This window comes from Myotis yumanensis, unplaced genomic scaffold, assembly GCF_028538775.1.
Source record: "Myotis yumanensis isolate MYYU_CA2020_CCGP unplaced genomic scaffold, mMyoYum1.0.hap1 SCAF_1, whole genome shotgun sequence".
NCBI lineage: Eukaryota > Metazoa > Chordata > Mammalia > Chiroptera > Vespertilionidae > Myotis > Myotis yumanensis.
Window position 1 is genome coordinate 202458915 of NW_027223752.1, and position 18682 is coordinate 202477596.

At 36.9% G+C, this 18682-nt stretch overlaps 1 protein-coding gene across 24 annotated transcripts in view; it reads right to left on the reverse strand.

Annotated features, from left to right (window-relative positions):
* Nucleotides 1–18682, reverse strand: part of ADGRL3 (adhesion G protein-coupled receptor L3) — a 764879-nt gene that overhangs the window by 691950 nt on the left and 54247 nt on the right. Inside the window, exon 1 of one of the 24 annotated variants that reach the window (XM_070395890.1) lies at nucleotides 2720–2739. The exons of the other annotated variants lie outside the window; for them this stretch is intronic. The gene's annotated coding sequence lies outside the window, so the exon portion shown is untranslated. Of the gene's footprint in view, nucleotides 1–2719; nucleotides 2740–18682 lie in introns of those variants that run through there. 24 annotated transcript variants of the gene reach the window in all.

Here is an 18682-nt window from a genome sequence, read left to right on the forward strand (position 1 = left end):
AATATCAAAGCTCCATTAAGACTTGTACCACAAATTCCCTTTTGGGGGACAGACATTAGTGAACAGAGAAAGTATTCATTAAAACCTCTAAATGTTTGTATAATAGGCAGCTGGGAGTTGGTAAATTTGAAGGAGTGAGTGTGGAAGCCATTTTCCTCTCATATGCCACATGTTGGAAGGTGGGGGTGGAGGTTATAAACAAGACTTTTACCACAGCTTTTATAAAACGAGGCTTCCATTTTCTAATGCCACTCTTTTTTTTTCTTTGTCTTTTAACATCTGCTAAGAAACAGATGGTAGCAATTCAATGCCACAACCCATGCCACAGGCCTCTCCACATGAGCCTATTTTTTATCGAGTACAGGACACCTCTACACGACTCTGCAGAAACGGCTGGGTGGATGGGCACATGTGGGGAACGGGTGGCGACTGCCACTCACAGGGAGTGGAGGGCACTGGGAGAGCTCTCTCCACACCCAGGAGAGGACAGCAACTCATCTCTGCCAGCTGCAGAGGCCAATATACAGCACAGTCTCCTTCAAATGACCTATTTAGGAAAAGAGAGCTTCAGACTAGTAACAGCGGTCCTATTTAAATATTTACTTTCTTTTCCACATCAAATAAATTCAACCCGGTAAACTAAAATCTGGTCCTGAGTGAGCCAACATGTGTCCCTTCTTTTTGTTATAAACAACAGCAGCATCAAAAATAAGTGAGGATCTATTTTGTCCAGCAGTTTACTTTGTTCATTAGATTCCACATGTAGGTGAGATCATGTGATACTTGTCTTTCTCTGACTGGCTTATCTCACTTAGCATAATACTCCCCAGGTCCCTCCATGCTGTCACAAAGGGTAAGAGATCCTTCTATTTTAATGCTGCATAGTATTTCACTGTGTAAATGTACCACAGCTTTTTTTAATCTACTTATCTACTGATGGGCACTTAAGGCTGTTTCCAGATCTTGGCTATGGTAAATTGTGCTGTTATGGACATAGGGCTGCATACATTCTTTCTGATTGGTGTTTTGGGATTCTTAGGATCTATTAGTGGCTGCCACAGTCTGCATTCCAATGAACAGGGTATTAGGGTTCCCAGAGACATGGAAGCATGGAACAGACTGATGAATCTCAGAGGGAAAGGGAATGGGGGGAGGTGGAAAGAGATTAACCAAAGAACGTATATGAATATATGCATAACCCATGGACACAGACAATAGTGCAGTAGGCGGGGAGGCGAGGGCGAGGTGAAGGGGATCCATGGGGACAAGAGTGACATCTGTAATACTTTCAACAATAAAGATAATTTTTTTTTAAGTGAGGAAACACTTATGCCAGAAATTGTATTAAGCATTTACATGTACTTTCTCATTCCATACCCAATACAAACAAATGAACAAAAGAACAGAAAACAAAAATAAGTAGGTTTTTTATCATTATCCCGTTTACTGATGAGGATATTGAGACTTAGACAATATAACTAACTTAGCCCAATCCTATAGCTACAAGCAGAGAAAGGAAGCAAATCCCGGCCAGCTGACAATAGAATCCATGGTATGATAAACCACACAACTCCAGAATGCCACAGAAGAGCTTAACATAACTTCATTACCTTCGATTGCTACTATGTGGAGTATACAGTCCTTTACTGCAATCTGAATGCTCTTCAATGGGCATTTGATAATACAGAATCTCCCAAAATTTTACTTTCAATGTAGATTCTCTCCTGACAAATTATCAAAATAAATAAAATATTTTTGAGAATTATGGCCATTCAAAACATGCTTTGCATTCTAAATATTACTCATGCCGCTAAAAACAGCAGAAATCCGTGTTGGTTTTAGTTAGCGATGCCATGGTGTCTCTGCAGCAGCCATGGCAGTATCCTCGCTAGCAATCTATCCCACGCTGTCTGAGGAAAGGTTAACCTGAGGCATTTCCACCTAATACAAAACATGACTGCATTTCCCATTTAAAGAGGATACTCAAAAAGTAAAATCCGCCCTATACTCCTCCTTATGTAGAAGACAGGGTTTACACAGATACTTGATTTATATAAGTGAATGCAACATTATTCTTACCAATAAATTAATTTGCATTTCATTTGAAATACGTAAGATAGTACCCTATTCTTGAGGTTCACTTTTTTGGCTTATTTTTTCTGAACAAACTATATTTCAGAAGATATATTTTTTCATTACTATTTTAATGTCACTCAAATACAAAAAAAATGGACATACAAAACTGAGAAACTCAGTATCATAGGTTGTATCTTTTTTATAAGAAAGTGTGTAGCTCTGCTTCAACATAATGACTTATTTATATGCAAAAGTACAGTCTTAGTGTTCTGTAAGAACCATTACTTAAAGAAATCAGATGTTCTAAATAATTCTCAAATATCCAAATTACATGGAGTTGACTATGAATTCATTCCCTTCTTTAAAGACCTCAGATAGATCAAGCATTTAACAAACAATATATTTTCACCACTCATGGTAAATTTAATATACACTAAAGGGTTCTTTGTTAATTGGACACATCCTTTTCTATCCTCTGACTTTGTTTTAATAAGCATTACACAAATGAACAGCAAGAATCTAGGATGAGGTGGAACTACGTATCACCCATTCATCCTCTAATGGGAATCAATATCTATGGGAAGGAAACTGTGCTACCATTTGACTCAGAAGCAAGAGACATTGGTGACATCTAAAAACCTACCTCTTCCACGATAAGTGACGTTATCCTCTGTCCCAGTTCTGAGAAAGGTCACTTACACATTAATCCTGGGCTGGCCACGAATGCTGCTTCTGAATTATCCGAAGCTCCGAAGCAGTGAAAACTGTTCCGTAGATCAGCGAGCTCTGGGACACGATAGGTTGCCTTCAGTAAAGAGACCAGGGGAGGAGTGGGCTCTATAGTTTCCTTACCCAGTTCTGCCTTCCGCCCTGTATTTCTTTTCCTTAAATGCCGCAAAATTCAATCTTATAAAACACCCACTTCACACTGATGTGTACATAAAAGTACTATGCACATAGGGCAGATTTTGTTTAGTAAGTTTTTCCCATTTACTTTAAGATCTGAAATACTGAAGTCTTGAACAACATTATTACTTTGAGCCACCAAAAGCTCTAGGGTAATTGTACAGGGTGGGGCAAAAGTAGGTTGCCAGTCTGTCATATGGGAAATAATAGAATAATTATTAAATAATCCCACAAGAATAAACCGTTTTTGCGTAATCACAACTGGAAACCCACTTTTGCCCACATTCTGTATTTCTTAATGCCACAGCGTACCCTCATGTGAGATATGTCTGAAAAATTGGGTAATATTTGATGCTGTCAAATACTATAGAGCACGGACTTAGATATCCAATGCAATGCAACAGTGAAGAGCAAATATTTACAGCCCACTGCAATTTCACAATCTTACTGTCTGTTCTTGTTGCCTAAAGACATGAGTTTACAGTCCTGACTTGGATCCTAAGAGTCTGGATTTGAATTCTGGTTCTACTACTTCTTCGCTGTATTCTGTGTGTTAATTTTATAGAAAAGGGATACTAATAGATACCTTCAGCGGTTCCTTAGAAAAAGAATATTCCTCTCATATAAAAGATACTCTAATATTCCTAATGGAGTATTCTCTAATATTCCTCTCATATAAGAGATACTCAACTACTGCCATGGCTTTTCTGCTGTTTCCTATACCCACAGGTTTCCTCAGTTTATTATGATCTAGTTTTCTAGGAAGAAATGTACCAAAGAAATATTGCCATTTCCTACATGCATGATATAAAAAGAATTTAGAAGCCACCAGCATCAGATCTTCCAAATTAAGTCTTGACCTAACTATGGTCAGTGAAGGAATTGATTAGAAAAGTCATAAAAATAAAATCTGGTGTTTCTGGCATAGCAAGCACCAGACTCCATATTTAAGGAAATGCTGTTTTCTTACTGTATGTATTAGCTATTATAAATAGCAGGTGTTCTGGACATCCTGCATGTCTTGGCCATTCTTACATTTCATGTGTCAACTTGAAGCAATAGTAAAAATATGCTTCTTATAACTAACTTCCTGACAACCACTCCAACTGCCTTTGCATTGAATGTTCTTTCCTCTGATCCAGTGTTACCAAGTCTAACCTACTCTCCTATGATGCTCAGGGCCATCCTGATAAAGGCAGAGAGATGCTGCCAGGAATGTCTAATCTCAGGTAAACAGATTTTTTTTTTCTCATTAGCAATACTACCTGAAAAGTCATCCTATATAATAAAACCCTAATATGCAAATCGACCAAACGGCAGAACAGCCAGTTGCTATGATGTGCACTGACCACCAGGGGCAGGTGCTCAATGCAGGAGTTGAGCACCTGCCCCCTGAGAGGGAGGCGACCAGCAGCAGTGATGGGGGGCAGGGGCGGGGGGGGGGGGGGGGGGGGGAGGGGAGCAGGAACAGCCAGCGGGCAGCACCAGGCCACCAGCCAAGGCAGGCAGGTGCCAGTGGGGCCCCATGATCGCCCCACCCACCAGTCGCCCCACAGATCAGCCCTTATCACCAGCCAGGCTGAAAGACCCTACCCTATATATTGGGAACAGTCTCTTAGATTTAAAAACTAAAACCTGGCAAGGCTACTCCAACACTGAAAAAACAGGATGATGCAGCGATGACATGCATGGACTCTGGCTTGCACATTTTGTGGTCAGCCCTGATTATGACACTTACAACTGTGTGACAAAGCCAATTACTTAACTTCTCTCTGCTTCAGTTTTTCCACCCATAAGATGGGGAAAATGGTACTTCTGCCTCAGAAGGATCATGTTATGTACTACTTTTTATAATCAGGGCAAAAAAATGTAGCTGCCCATACAACAGCAAGATGCCTTTCACCTGTATGAAAAGTATGGTCACTGGTGCATGCAGCGTTCCGGATTACAAGAGGGATGTCCGACTGCCAGGGATCAGGCTTAAACTAGCAGTCGGACATCCCCTGAGGGCACAGGCCAGGCTGAGGAACCTCCTCCCCCCCCCTGCACGAATTTCTTGCACCGGGCCTCTAGTACTAACAATATGATTCCAGTGTGAAAATATTGGTGCTAGTCACATGTAAAATGTTCTCAAAGTCCCATCCCCCTGTGCAACAACATTCTGTAAGTACTTTAATCTTTACGGCTTTGTTTTAAAAAGCTATAGAAGTAAATAGTATCCGTGCAATCAGAAGCCTACAATTTTACATGTAGGCTTAGAGGCTATATCTATTATTTCTGGGCTCCTAATATTTAACCTTTATATATTCTGACCTTTAAATGTGATTGTTCTTGCAAACTCCACAGGTTTACATTATTTGTACTGTGATAATTCTAAGTAAATTTTGGTCTGATAACAAATTGGTTTATATAAATTTTAAACAATTACTGTTTCTTATAAACAGTAACAAATCTCTTTGACATGTTATTTTTGAAAAGAAAACTGAAAGTTAGGGGAACTAAATTTCTGGCAACATTTTGATTTTTATAAATTTATGCTTGCCACTTAATTTCCCTTTGTCTCAGTTTCTCCATCTGTAAAACATGGGAGCAGAACTAAATGATTTGTAAAGGCTCCTGCCAGCTCTCAAATTGATGATCTCACTTAAATCTTTTACTTAGATGAATTAAATGGCAAGTTAATAAATCATCTATTAGATTAAATGTGATGGTCTGAGCAAGTTTTGCTGGGGAATGACAGGAACTTACTTGCATTGTTGGTTTAATTTTTTAAATAATGGTTCTAGCCAAATTTAGAGCTAGTCAAATCTGACAGCTTATTCTGCAAATGACATTATTACTTGAATACAGCATTAGGCCAGATTTGGAAAGTGCTTGAAGCAGGAAAGCAAAATAGATTTTATGATGGCTTTATTTAATGCCATGTTTCTGAAAAATCACAAATCAGTTTCATTACATTTAAACACAAGATACATTTGAAGTTGGCAAATCTGCCTATGATAAGGAAGAAAGATTATTTCTCTACCTATTTTGTACAACCAGTCTGTACAGCACCACGGTAAGATTTAATCTATTCAAATTGGAAACAAACGGGCTCTGTACAGAGTTCAAGCTCATGACAGTTAAATTTCTCAAAATCAGGCCTATAGTTCTCAAATTTCTCTTTCTGGAAGGAGCACACACGAGAGAAGAGGGAGGAGAATGTAAAATGCACTGACAAAGCAGATGTGCTATTAAAAAGGGAGAAAAAAAATGTCTGAACTCTCATTCCCCATTGATGTTATAATTAAAATTAGTCATACAGCAGACACTGCACCTGCCGGCCAGAAGTTTATAATGAACAGAGAGACTTAGTACAGTCTCTTATCAGTGTGGCTCCCTTAGGGCCAAAAATATTGATCCCTTTCATTGAATAAATACTAAAGTAACAACAAGAATCCATTATGTCTGACCTAACAAGAATTTTTAATTGAACAACTTACTATCTGAATGCCTAAGAAACAGCAGATAGGCTATCACTTACCATTCACTTCCTAAAGTTCTTAGAAAGGGCATGTAAAGAATAAGTTGAACGTATTCATTTTCCCAAGATTGGTCTCCAAATAAATGTCCTTAGTTTTAAAGAATTAATATAGTTTCGCCATGTGAGAAACTCGATCATATACTTACTATAGCATAGTATCAGTGTTTCTCAAGAAATTATCTTGCCCAATTAATAAATGATGTACAGGATTAACATTTAATTTTACAGAATATCTCTTTCCAAATGCATGTCACATTTTAATATGTCACACACACACACAACTGGAATAAAATGAAAAGGAAGGAAATTTCTTTCTCTTTAGAGGAGGTTATCGGCACTAAAAAGGCATGCAAGAAACTTGATGCTAAATATTTCATAGAGCATTTTTATAGGAAATTAAGATACATTCGTATTTTCCTTACACTATAGAATTTACCTTTAAAAAAAGGCTGAGTACAATAAAGACATAGCGATTTATTAGATCCTTGGCCAAAACACAACTGATAGTAAAGAGATATAGATTTGGTCAGATTAATCAGCTAGTAAAAAGGAAAATTATTCTTGAGATGAAGTTTATACTCATATTCTGCTTGTACATAGAGGGAAAAATAAATTCAGTAGAGAAAAATGCCAATTGTTTCAAATTGGAATATTAAGCCTGTGATGTTTACACTAAAAACCTGCCCACTCCAATTACAAATAACTTTCAAAAGAACTGAAGCAATATTAACTTAGGGAGACATAATTTCTTTCCCTTAACTACCTCTATTTGATCAGTTAATAAATTGTACTCATAAGAAAAGCAAAACACATCTTAGGGACTCTCTAAAAAGCGAATCCATATGTTTTAGAAAATCAATCATACATTTACATGAGATCACAAAAAATTGCATGAAGGCCAATCCCATAATTATATGCATTCATGAATTTAAAGGTCAGTAATCAATTTTCCTCACCAAGATTTTGGACTAAGAGGATGTGCACATTCTTCCACAAAATTCACTGGATTAGGACTTTGTGCTTTTAGAAGCACTTCAATACCTGCTTGTAGGTACATTAGTACTACTCACTGTGTAATTACAAAACTTAAATCAAAATATTGACATAGGAAACGGAAGACAACTAAAATGCTCCATACCCTATTCCAATTTGAGGTAAATGTTGCTTTCTCTGAAATAGAGATTCAGCCTGCATTTTAATCGAGTGGCATAAAGGTTCTATGAGCCAGCACCTGAGAGAGAGGGAAGGAGAAAAGAAGGCATCTCTGTTTAACTCTGACTGAACCACGACATTAGAAGTGGAACAGCATCTTTATTGACCAAACTTACAATATCAGGTCACGCTAAGTGCTCTGTCAAGTCTGTGCTGGAACACTGAAGGTAGCTTTTGGGGTAAGCTAAAATCAAAATAAGGATGAGAAAACTGACACCAGGTACAAATTAATCAAACCTGGGCCTCCTCCAGTCTCCAGGGCTGGCGTAGCAGTGAGAAGTGGGACGGTGTCTGGAGGCTGGCCAGTCTCCAAGATCAGTGATGACACACTGGTGTCCTATGGACTCTCTGTGTGTGACTCTTGCTTAAAACATATTAATCTTGCGGGGGTTGGGGGGAGAGCACAAGGGGACAGAGAATTTTACTCAGGCTAAGCTGCAGCTGCGTGAATAAGTCACATGGCAAATATTTTTAAAATTCTAATTGATGCTTCTTAAATATCACATGCCAGTAATTTATTAGATGAGATATTTATTTCATTTTAAGAGAAAGTTATAAATATATTCCAAAAGTTATAAATATATTCCGGAGTTAAAGAAGTCATTTTAAAACTATAAATTTAACTGCATTCATTTATACAACTTGTTGAAGTTTGCTTAAATCTCTTAAATATATTTTGAAATACGGTATAAAATACATCAAAATTATTAAGCTCAGTATTATCCTATATAATAAAAACCTAGTATATGCAAATTGTCTCCTGGACCAGGAGTTTGACCAGGTGGCAGGGCTGGCCTGCCAACCACCAGCAGCCCCTCCCCACACCTGGACCCTACCCCGTGCACAAATTCATGCACTGGGTTTCTAGTAAAACTTATAAGAGTCTAGATAGAATCCCTATTCTCAAAAAAAAAGCATTCTCCCAATAAAAGAATCAGCACTATATTCTGCCTTATGAAGAGTATGAGCACAATTTAATCTTTCTAAAGTATAACTAAATGCATTCAAAAGGTAATATAGTAGTGAAGCACAGAAAAAGCCTAGAAAACAAAGCTCTGTCTAAAGTAGTCCCAAGCCAAAAAGACCATATAACGAAGAACCGAGTCCAGGGACAGATATAGTTGTGCAATGTCCACTGAAAGAGGGAGCCCTGAGAACCTCTCTGAAAATGGAACCATTTTAGACTCACTAAAAAAAAATAGCATCTAACCCAAAATGGTCCAAACTACCAGTGAGTTTGTTATCAAATTGTAACTGCCTTCATAAAATTCTGGAATTACAGCAAAACTAAAAAGATGTGAATTTCAGCCCTGCCTGTGTGGCTCAGTGGCTGAGCTTCGACCTATGAACCAAGAGGTCACGGTTCAATTCCTGGTTGGGGCACATGTCCAGGTTGCAGGCTCAATCCCTAATGTGGGGCATGCAGGAGGCAGCAGATCAATGATTCTCATCATTGGTGTTTTTCTCTCTCTCTCTCTCTCTCTCTCTCTCTCTCCCTCTCCCTCTCCCTTCCTCTCTCTAAAATCAATCAATAAATATATTATATATATATATAAAAGATATAAATTTCAAAAGTTAATAGGTCAGAATTCCTGATTAAGTTGACACTACTGTGGATAATTTTTCCAAAACACATGTGTGCATGGATATATACATTTCTGCAAGGACTTGAAAAAAGATAAATTTCAAAATGCATATTTTGAAGATCATTTTTAGGTTAATCTTTCTTAACTTTGAATGAAATTGCATTGAAGATCAAAAATCTTAGCTTGAAGTTATTTTTTTCTATTATCCCACTATGTGTGCCAGGACCTTTCACTTACTGGACTGACCTCCACAGTATGTTATATTGCTTTGATTCAAAAGCCAGTTTGATTCAGCACTTTTCATCATTGTTCAAGGCTAGTACATTTCAAGACTTTTCCATTTTAGCCAATTATCTCACTTTTTCCTTCCTAACAAAACCCTGATGTTACACACTTTTTCATCTTACATTAGTTAGAGCTTTTGCCCACAGAACTGGGGTTATTTACAACACAAGGTATACCTGTTCCATTCTTTTGCCACTGTTCAAAGCCACCTTATTAACTACTCTCCTTTTGTTTACCCCAAGGGAATAGGGAGTAACTGCTGCTAGCACTTGGATTGCGGGAAACGAGTTAAGTCGGCTCGCGTGAATTGCACGTACTCCGCGGGAGCCGTCTTAACTCGGTTCATATAGATTTGCGGTGGAGTGCGGGAAACGTGTAAACTCGGGCCGATTGTAACTGCGTATTACCAAATATTTGTTTGTTTGCCGTTCACAAAGATACCTACCTGCGTATGCGAACCGCCATCTTATATTTTGGCGGGAAATTCACCCGACACCGTAGTGCTAGCATGGAGTGAACATAAAACCAGAAGGTACAACCTCTTCAGGCATATGCCAACCCCGCCCTTGAGTTGGGGAAAAGTCAGTCCCTCAAAACCACCTTGGAAATAATTTTTTGAATTGTGAACATGATGAGTTAAGGTCATCAACAGATAATGAAGTTTCACGTATTAAAACCCAGTTATCTGCAGCAATGTCACACCGATGGTTTTTAGCAAGTTTTTCTTAGGTAGATTTTCATTTCCCAGAAATATACAAATATTAGTCAAGTTGATGCAATTAATAAAATTAGCTCAAATATTCTGTATATGAAGATAATATCTCCTACTGCTCATTAAATGAGCATATTTTGAAGACTTTATCATTTTGTCTTTCTACCTTTCCCAGGTTGAGAAGGATGATTGTGAAAGTCCACTAATACTTTCTTGCCTCTTACTAGCATGATCAAAGAAACAACTTTGCAGATGACTGGCTGTGGCCATGATACATAGATGCCTTTTATTGACACACATGGTTAGCGAGACCTGCGACATTGGCATTCTTAGCTTGTATTGGTTACTTGCTCAGAAAGTTTTGTTTACTGAAGGAAACATCCCCCCCCCCCCCCCCCAGACATAATGTATACTTTGAACACATTGTGTTTTTCCCTCTCCCATTCTGGAGAGCACGAAAGGTAAACAACCCAATTTCAGTGCTGAAAGTACTGGTCATACGTCAATCATTCTAGTCTGATAATCTTCATTTAATTAGGAAAAATCGTTTCATTAGGAAAAACTATGTTTGATCAAGTTTCTGAATAATCTTGCAAACACAATATATAGCAGTATGGATTTATAATGTGACATAAAGAAAGCAAACCTTTGTATAAAATAAAACACTCTGGTTTTATCTTTGTTGAATACACACAATAGTGATTTTAGGAAAGGGAGAGAGGACCTGAATTTTAATGTGATTTAGAAAGACAACATCCTTCATACTCTTACTATATGTCTCAAACAGCCTATATAATAAAGAGCTAATATGCTAATTAGACCAGACAGCAGAACGACCTTCCGGAACAACCTTCCGGAATGACCAGTGGGCAGGGCCATGAGGCAACCAGGGCCGTGGGGCTGGGAGGCAACCAGGGCTGCAAGGGCCAAGTCCCTTGCACGAATTTCATGCACCAGGCCTCTAGTATTTTATAATGTCTTTCCAACTTTATAATTTTTCTGAGCAAAATCTGAATCCAGATAACATGGTCTTTTGCAATGTTTGCCCACTTGGAGTTCTGTGTAGAGAGGGTAGTTTAAGGAAAAGGTTAATTAACACAGCTGTGGCCTACATGGAACATTTTCTAGGCTAAGACAAATTCAATTCAGTTCCCCTAGAAATCAGTTGACTGGAATTCTTGGCTTTCTCCCAGGCAGTTTCTTAAAAAGGTTACCAGCTTAATTGAATGAAATCAGTGTCTGCAACCATCAACAATTATCTACAGAGCAATACTTGTTATTGGATTGAATAAAATCAAAGTTAGAAACCAACCACAATTATTTATGGAGCAGTAATTCACAATATTGGACAGTTTGCGTCTGCGACTATTATGGAAACTTCCTGAAATCTACTTGTTTCTTCTTTTATGCAGACACCACATAAGATAATCAAGGATACCAACAAGTTTATCTCAAAATGATTTCCATTTATTTCAAAGAAATTTAAAATTAATCTGGAACAAATTTTAAAATCTACCCTAAATGTATAAATCAACACCACCTATTTTACCCACAGCCATGAAGCTCTCTACATCTACATTACATGTGCTATTGGCTAGTTACTTCTACTTCAGTACTTTCTTCCTGGATCTGAAAATTTTTTAAAATTATTTGAGAAACAAGTGCCCACAGTTTTGACAGATAGAACTTGAAATGTCACAATCATAGTCATAATCACGTCGCCCTGAATGCCTCATTAGATGACTGGTACATCACATACCATTTAAGTCTTTTTCTAGCACCTCACAGTAGACAGACATTCCATCCAAATGGGAAACATTTAGAAGTATTTATTCTTCCTACAAAATTAAGGGCTAAAATTATACATAAAAATTAATACACATCAGACACTTCCAGGGTCTTTTTAAAGTACTACATATAAAGAAAGCTGCTTAATAATTTATATTCAACTACAGATAATATTAAAAATATTAAACCCCAATCATCATAAGGAAGAGCCCATTTAAAAAAATGCCAGTGAATGAACACATTATTTATTTTAGATGCCTTCTTTCTGGGAACATCAAGGCTACCTTTACTACAAACCTCAATTCCTATTAAATAATATTTTACATATTATAAATCTAATCCCAATTATTTTTATTTAATAATGTTAATGAAATGGTATACACTGCATTTAGAAACTAATACATCATAGAGCAAATTAATGATTAAATGTTTCTGCAATGATTATACATTTATCTAACTTTTTAATGTAGCTATCTATTATCCTCCTGACAGAGTCTATCAAGACTGCATTCAACAATTTTCAGAATTATCAAATATGAAACTTTTCACCTTTGCAATGGAGTCTAAACTCATCTATAAACACATATGTACATATCTGTGCACTATTTATAAATCTTCCCTTTCACTACATGAGGCCTGAGGTGCTGCTAGTTTGTCAGAAATATTTTAAAATACATAACCTTTTGTGGTTGAGTTATAGCAGTTTTGATGAGTTGTGGTAGTACATCACAGGACAAAAAATAATGAACTGATTTCTCTTTATTCAAAATAAAGAAGGTAAGAGTCTATGGTTCTTGGTGAGGAGGTGACATTGTATAAATTGGGACAAAATTAGAGAGAGGAGACAGAGTCCTCAACTCCCATTTTCCTTCTCTTTTCTCGATCAAGGCAAATGTTCTTACTATTGACTATGATATTACAACCATGATAGGAACCCAGGGTCCAAAATAAAGATGATGGGAAGAAACCGAGGGAGGAATGTTAAACATGTTCAGGATGTTGGCTCCAGCAAGAAGCAGCCCAGATTAGTCAGAGATCTGACAGTGGTGATCACTAATGTATTGTTCAGAGAATGTGAAAACACACATTGCAAAAAATGTTTTCAAGGGAGATTAGAAATAATTGTGAGATTAATGGTTCTTCCTGGTAAAACTGAAATAACTATAAAACAGAATTAGCCCTTATAGAAGAAAAAGGTAATTCGTAGGAAAGTCATGCCAAACTAACTTCCTTTTCTAATTTTGAGTTATTATTATCAGGCAGAATTCAGATACTCAGCATACTGAATTTCACAAAGGATTTTATTTAAAAATAATACACACAATGCATTAAAAAAGTGTTATCATTAATTACATAGTTATAGAGAGCAGACTGACCACACCACAAACATATGAATGGCCACAGATTTCCCGGAATCCATGGCACTGCTAAAAAATAAAAATAATTTATGACTGTTGCATATTAAAATGATTATCATAGATGTCTTGATTCCTTCAATGTGGATTGTTGGAAGTCAGAGCTTCTAATCACAGCTTGCAAAGCCTTTCCCTGATCTGTTTCACCTCTTCAACTTCATCTTCTCCTCACATCTCTACCTGCCATAGAAGTCTAAGATCTAGCCCCAATGAACTAATGTGGTTGTTTGGAAGGACAATTCCCTACACATGCTTCTTTCTGCCACAAATGCTTTTGTCCTCTCACTCTGCTTATTAAATCCTAGTCTTTCAGAACTCAATTTATATGTTACTTCTTTTCAAAGGAGATGCTCTCCTTGACCTCCCTGGCTGGTTCCAATGTCCTTGTAAACACTACATTGAAACACTGTGTTATGCTTTGTATCACACTTTACTGATATTCTTTATTCTTTATTCTGTTATTTAGCACTAAGCTTAAAAAACCAGCTCTTGAAAGAATAAAGATCCCTGATTTGTAATGTTTGTTCTTTTTGTTATTGTTAATCCTCACCCAAGGATATTTCTTCCTTTGATTTTTAGAGTGAGTGGAAGGAAAGAGAAGAGACAGAGAGAAACATCAATGTGAGAGAGACACATCAATTGGTTACCTCCCACATGTGCCTTGCCTGGGGCTGGGGATCGAGCCTGCAACTGAGGTACATGCCCTTGACTGGATAGAACCCTGACCATTCAGTTGACTCTGGCCAATGCACTACCCACTGAACAAACCCGGACAGAACACATTTGTCCATTTTATGGCAGATATTCCCCACCACTGCCACATACATACAATGGCCGATTTCAAAATACCAATCATTTAAATATTTAAAACAATCTCGGTAAATTGCTATTTTTCTCTTAACACAGAAGAAGGAACTAGATTCAGTTGCATAAGAATACAAAGGACATAAACAAGTGTTTTAATTCAAGTCATAGTCAAATATTTACGTGCTGAGGTGCATTCTATGCCAGACACTCTGCTAAGCACTTTTTCCTTACCTATTTCTCACAACCACTCTGAAATACATATTTGTGAATACAAAAAAAAAATGAGACTCCGTGATATTACTTTTCCAAAATCAGAAAGGTAGTAGATATTAAAAATAAAATTCAAAACCACATTGTCTATACCCAAGCCTTTGTTCTTACCTTTACACTCTACTTATGACATAAACTATATTACTGTACTGTCTTTAGTAATTTCATTGCTCAAAAGTAAATCAAGCAATGCCCAAGGAAAAGAATAACAGAAATGATTCTTCTTAAGAACAGCTGTTGAATAAATGCTTTGGTAGGAGATATTGAAATTTATAAAGTTCATTGTATCTTTATTATATCCCTCAACCATATACTATTAAGCAACCAAACCATTATTAGGTATCAAATAGCCTTCAAATGTTTCTTGTCTTTATAGGTTAATATTTTATGAAACCAGCTTCAAATATCTGAATCATTCTGATCCCACCTGACTCCAACTTCGTATGGTATTAATATCTCATATGTTTGTCATATATTTTGACATTTAATCATACACATCTCATAAACACCAATAAAATCTGAAGTTCCTTGATTGTAAGAAAGAGTTTTATACTTCTTTAGGAATCCCTGAAGCCTCTGGCACAGTGTTAGATACCAAGAACTTATTCAAAGTTTTCTAAATCGAATCATAAAATAATGATTTTTTGAAATTGTAGGGAAAAAAAGGAAATCTAATATGTCACTGGCATATATCTTGGTAACCTATTTGAGTCTGCATTGATTTACATCACTTTATAATAGAATCTCATAGATTTCCAATGAAAGTGAGTATTTTAGAATGTAAACATAGTCAAAGAAAAAAGAAGAAAAAGTACAAGAGAAAGATGCAGAAGACAACACTGGGGTTTTCCTCCCTTCTCTCGCCATGGCAATGTGATTTTGAGCAACATAAACACCGCGAGGATAGAACTGCAAAGACTGTCAGCTGTGGGAAAAGTGCTTCGCTTAGGTCCTAAATTTAGGAAGAGGCCTGACCAAGTCTGAGTGTGTGATGGTCTTCTATTAAATTATTATGCCATTTGCCTTGTTTTAAAAGAAATAATTAAACATGGTGACAATAAGATATGCTGGTGAAAAATTTTATTGGAATACAACATCAATTAGTTATGGAGAAGCTTTTATGAAGTGATATTAAGAGCTAATGAGGCATATACGGGAATGCTTTAAAATCGTGGAGAGAGAGGAAAGGCCAAATCAGTATCCTCCTGTCTTACATATGGGATTTAAGAAAGTAAAGTTGAGGAGGACTATTTATATTGCACTTTCAATATTCAATAGTATCTAATTACACTTCCAAAACTGAGTTACTTTATTTTGATGATATATTGCTGAGGTAGTTAAAGTTACAATGAAACTTTAATGTTATTGTTTTAGAAGCTACAAGGGATGAGTATGAATAGTACTCTCTGTGTATTGGTTCACTAGGTTAGATAATATCTCAAAAGTGTCGACGACAATTAATTGATTTCAATAACATTGATTGGGCACTTACAGAACTAAGCACTTTGTGTGCATTGTGTTATTGAACATAACAGAACAATCAGGAGGCAGGTACTATTTGTATGGCCCTTCAACCTGGAAGGAAAGAGATCAGGGAAGTAAAGTAGCATCACATATCCCAGAGGAGTCGATCAAACTCTTTGCCTTCCAGCACCATGAACCACCCTAAGATTATGTAATAGACAGCACATGCTTACACAGCACAGGCGGTCACAGTGGGTCCTAAATATTTCAAGAGCAATACGTAGAGAGGAGTCTAGTAAAGTATGTCCTCATTTGGGGATTCCCTACTATTGGAAGAAGAAGGAGGCCTTTTTCACTGGAGCCCACACTACAATTTATCATGGGACCTGGTCTGTGAGTCCATTCAGTGCTAACAAGCAAGATCCCTTTGGATCTCTAGTATTTAGTCTTGGTGGGATAGAAATGCTAACACCGAAAGTATCTATAATAATAAAAGGGTAATATGCTAATTAGAACGGACATCCTTCCGGATGTCCTTCCTGATGAAGCCAGCCTGGGTCCCAGGTGCCTGCGAGAGGCCCAAGGGAAGCCAGACGGGGTCTGGGTGCCTGCCGGTGACTGGAGGAGAGAAGCCAGGGTCCCAGGTGCTGGATGGAAGCCAGTGCCGCAGCCCGGGTCCCAGGTGCCAGAAGGCAGCTGGTGCCAGCAGCCAGGGGAAGGAAGGCCTACTCTTGCGTGAATTTTCGTGCATCAGGCCTCTAGTTTAAAAAATATTAGTCCAGGGAAAGCAGGCTGGTGGTAGCTAAAATGAAGACCCTGGGGAACCCTAACTTGTTCATACTCACATCTCCTTATTCTCAGAGTATTACTTTCGAGTATTGCTGAGCTATTCTTGTTAGTATGTCTAATACCAAATTCAAAAAACACGGATCTTTCTAAATACACATCTGGTCTATGAAGTTAAACAAGATGATTCACTTGCCTACAAAATATAAACATGTTACCAAAGGAATATAAGGTGTCCCCCAAAAATGTATACACACTTTAAAGCTGATAGCTTATTTGATGTTTCTTTCTTTTCAGATTTAACTCATTGGAATTAATAATTATTCAAAGTGTGCTTATATTTTTGGGACACCCTGTATAGTGATTTTAAAAATAACAATAACAAATAGCACTAATTAGAAAGCATGAAAAATTATTTAAACTTTTGTTTTAAATAACTGCCTTTAGTCTTCACTCCAAAATTTGGAAGCAAATGAAATTTTATTTCATCCAACAGAGTAAAAATTTGGACCAGGATCAGTTTCTTGACATTGCGATCTATCACAGACTATAATGATATTATTCATAGGAGGGCAAATGTGTCAAAGGATAGACTTGGGAATACAGATCTAATAGAAATACCTTATTTCAATCCTGAAGAATTCAAGATATTAGAAGGTGAAGTGAAAGTATGGAATACATTTTACAATGAAACTGATTCTAAGAACTATGGCCAAGATTTGTCATTAGCTTAGTGTAATGTATGTTAAAACTTTTTCCGTATGCTTTTGTGTTCAGCTGGGAAATGCTGCTTTATAATTTTCATGCATGCTAAAGTTTAATTTTGTGTATGTCTGTGTGAGTGTGTGTGTATAAAAGGTCTCAAACATAAAATAAATAAAAAATGGAATCAAAAATGTTAGAATTTTCAATAAGATAAACATTAAATTCAGCTTTTCCAAAAATACAAATTACAGAATATGAGACTTCAGAGTGATAGATGCGCTACAAATTTAACTGAGTTTGAACGTTAACAATGTGATTCCATCCTGACTGTTCTCAGTCATCCTTAGACTTAGAAACTCAGTTTATTCCTAGATTATACTGGATGGAAGGTAAAAATTAACATCAAGTGAATCATTGACAAAGCTAAAATGTGCTTCCTGTTTTCTATTGGATGTTCATTAACTCTCAATACTTCTCAAAACAAAGACATAAACAAAAGAAGCTAACCTTTGTGGACTTATCTTGAAAGATAATAATGATGTTTCTGAAAATGTCAAGTCCTTTTACTGGCTCATGTTGAGAAAAAAAAAATGTCGGTAATTATTGGTACCAGCTCTTGAAATTTTTGTAAAATCTACTCAGATTTGCAGAAAAGATTACTTGTGATTTACTTTTAAGGTCTTTACCTGCTTCATACAAAAAAAATAAAATAAAATTCTGCAATAATTTAAGACAATACACAAATATCCACAAACAAGGAGGGAAATAAGACATATATTTTGAGAGTAGTGATATAAAAGTTAAAGGATAATTAATATGTAGCCAAATAATTGATGTTCACTTGGTCTTGGAAATTTCTGTCAAAGAAAATGACCACTTGACTGAACAGAGCAGATTCGAGGCTGGTCAGAAGGAAAGTGAAGCTCCAGATAAGAAAATGTGTTTTGAGAAATCCCTCGGTTGGAGGAAAAATATTCCATCTCCTGGACCATTTGATTAAGGACCTGGTTTTTTTTGAGAGGATTTGCTAAATAGATCCGACAATGGCAGAAATCTTTGAAGGAACTTGAGATTGGAGGTGGGCCAGAATACTGCAGGCAGACAGACAAGTGCATTTTCAGCTTAGAAAAGAGAGCAGTAAATTTTT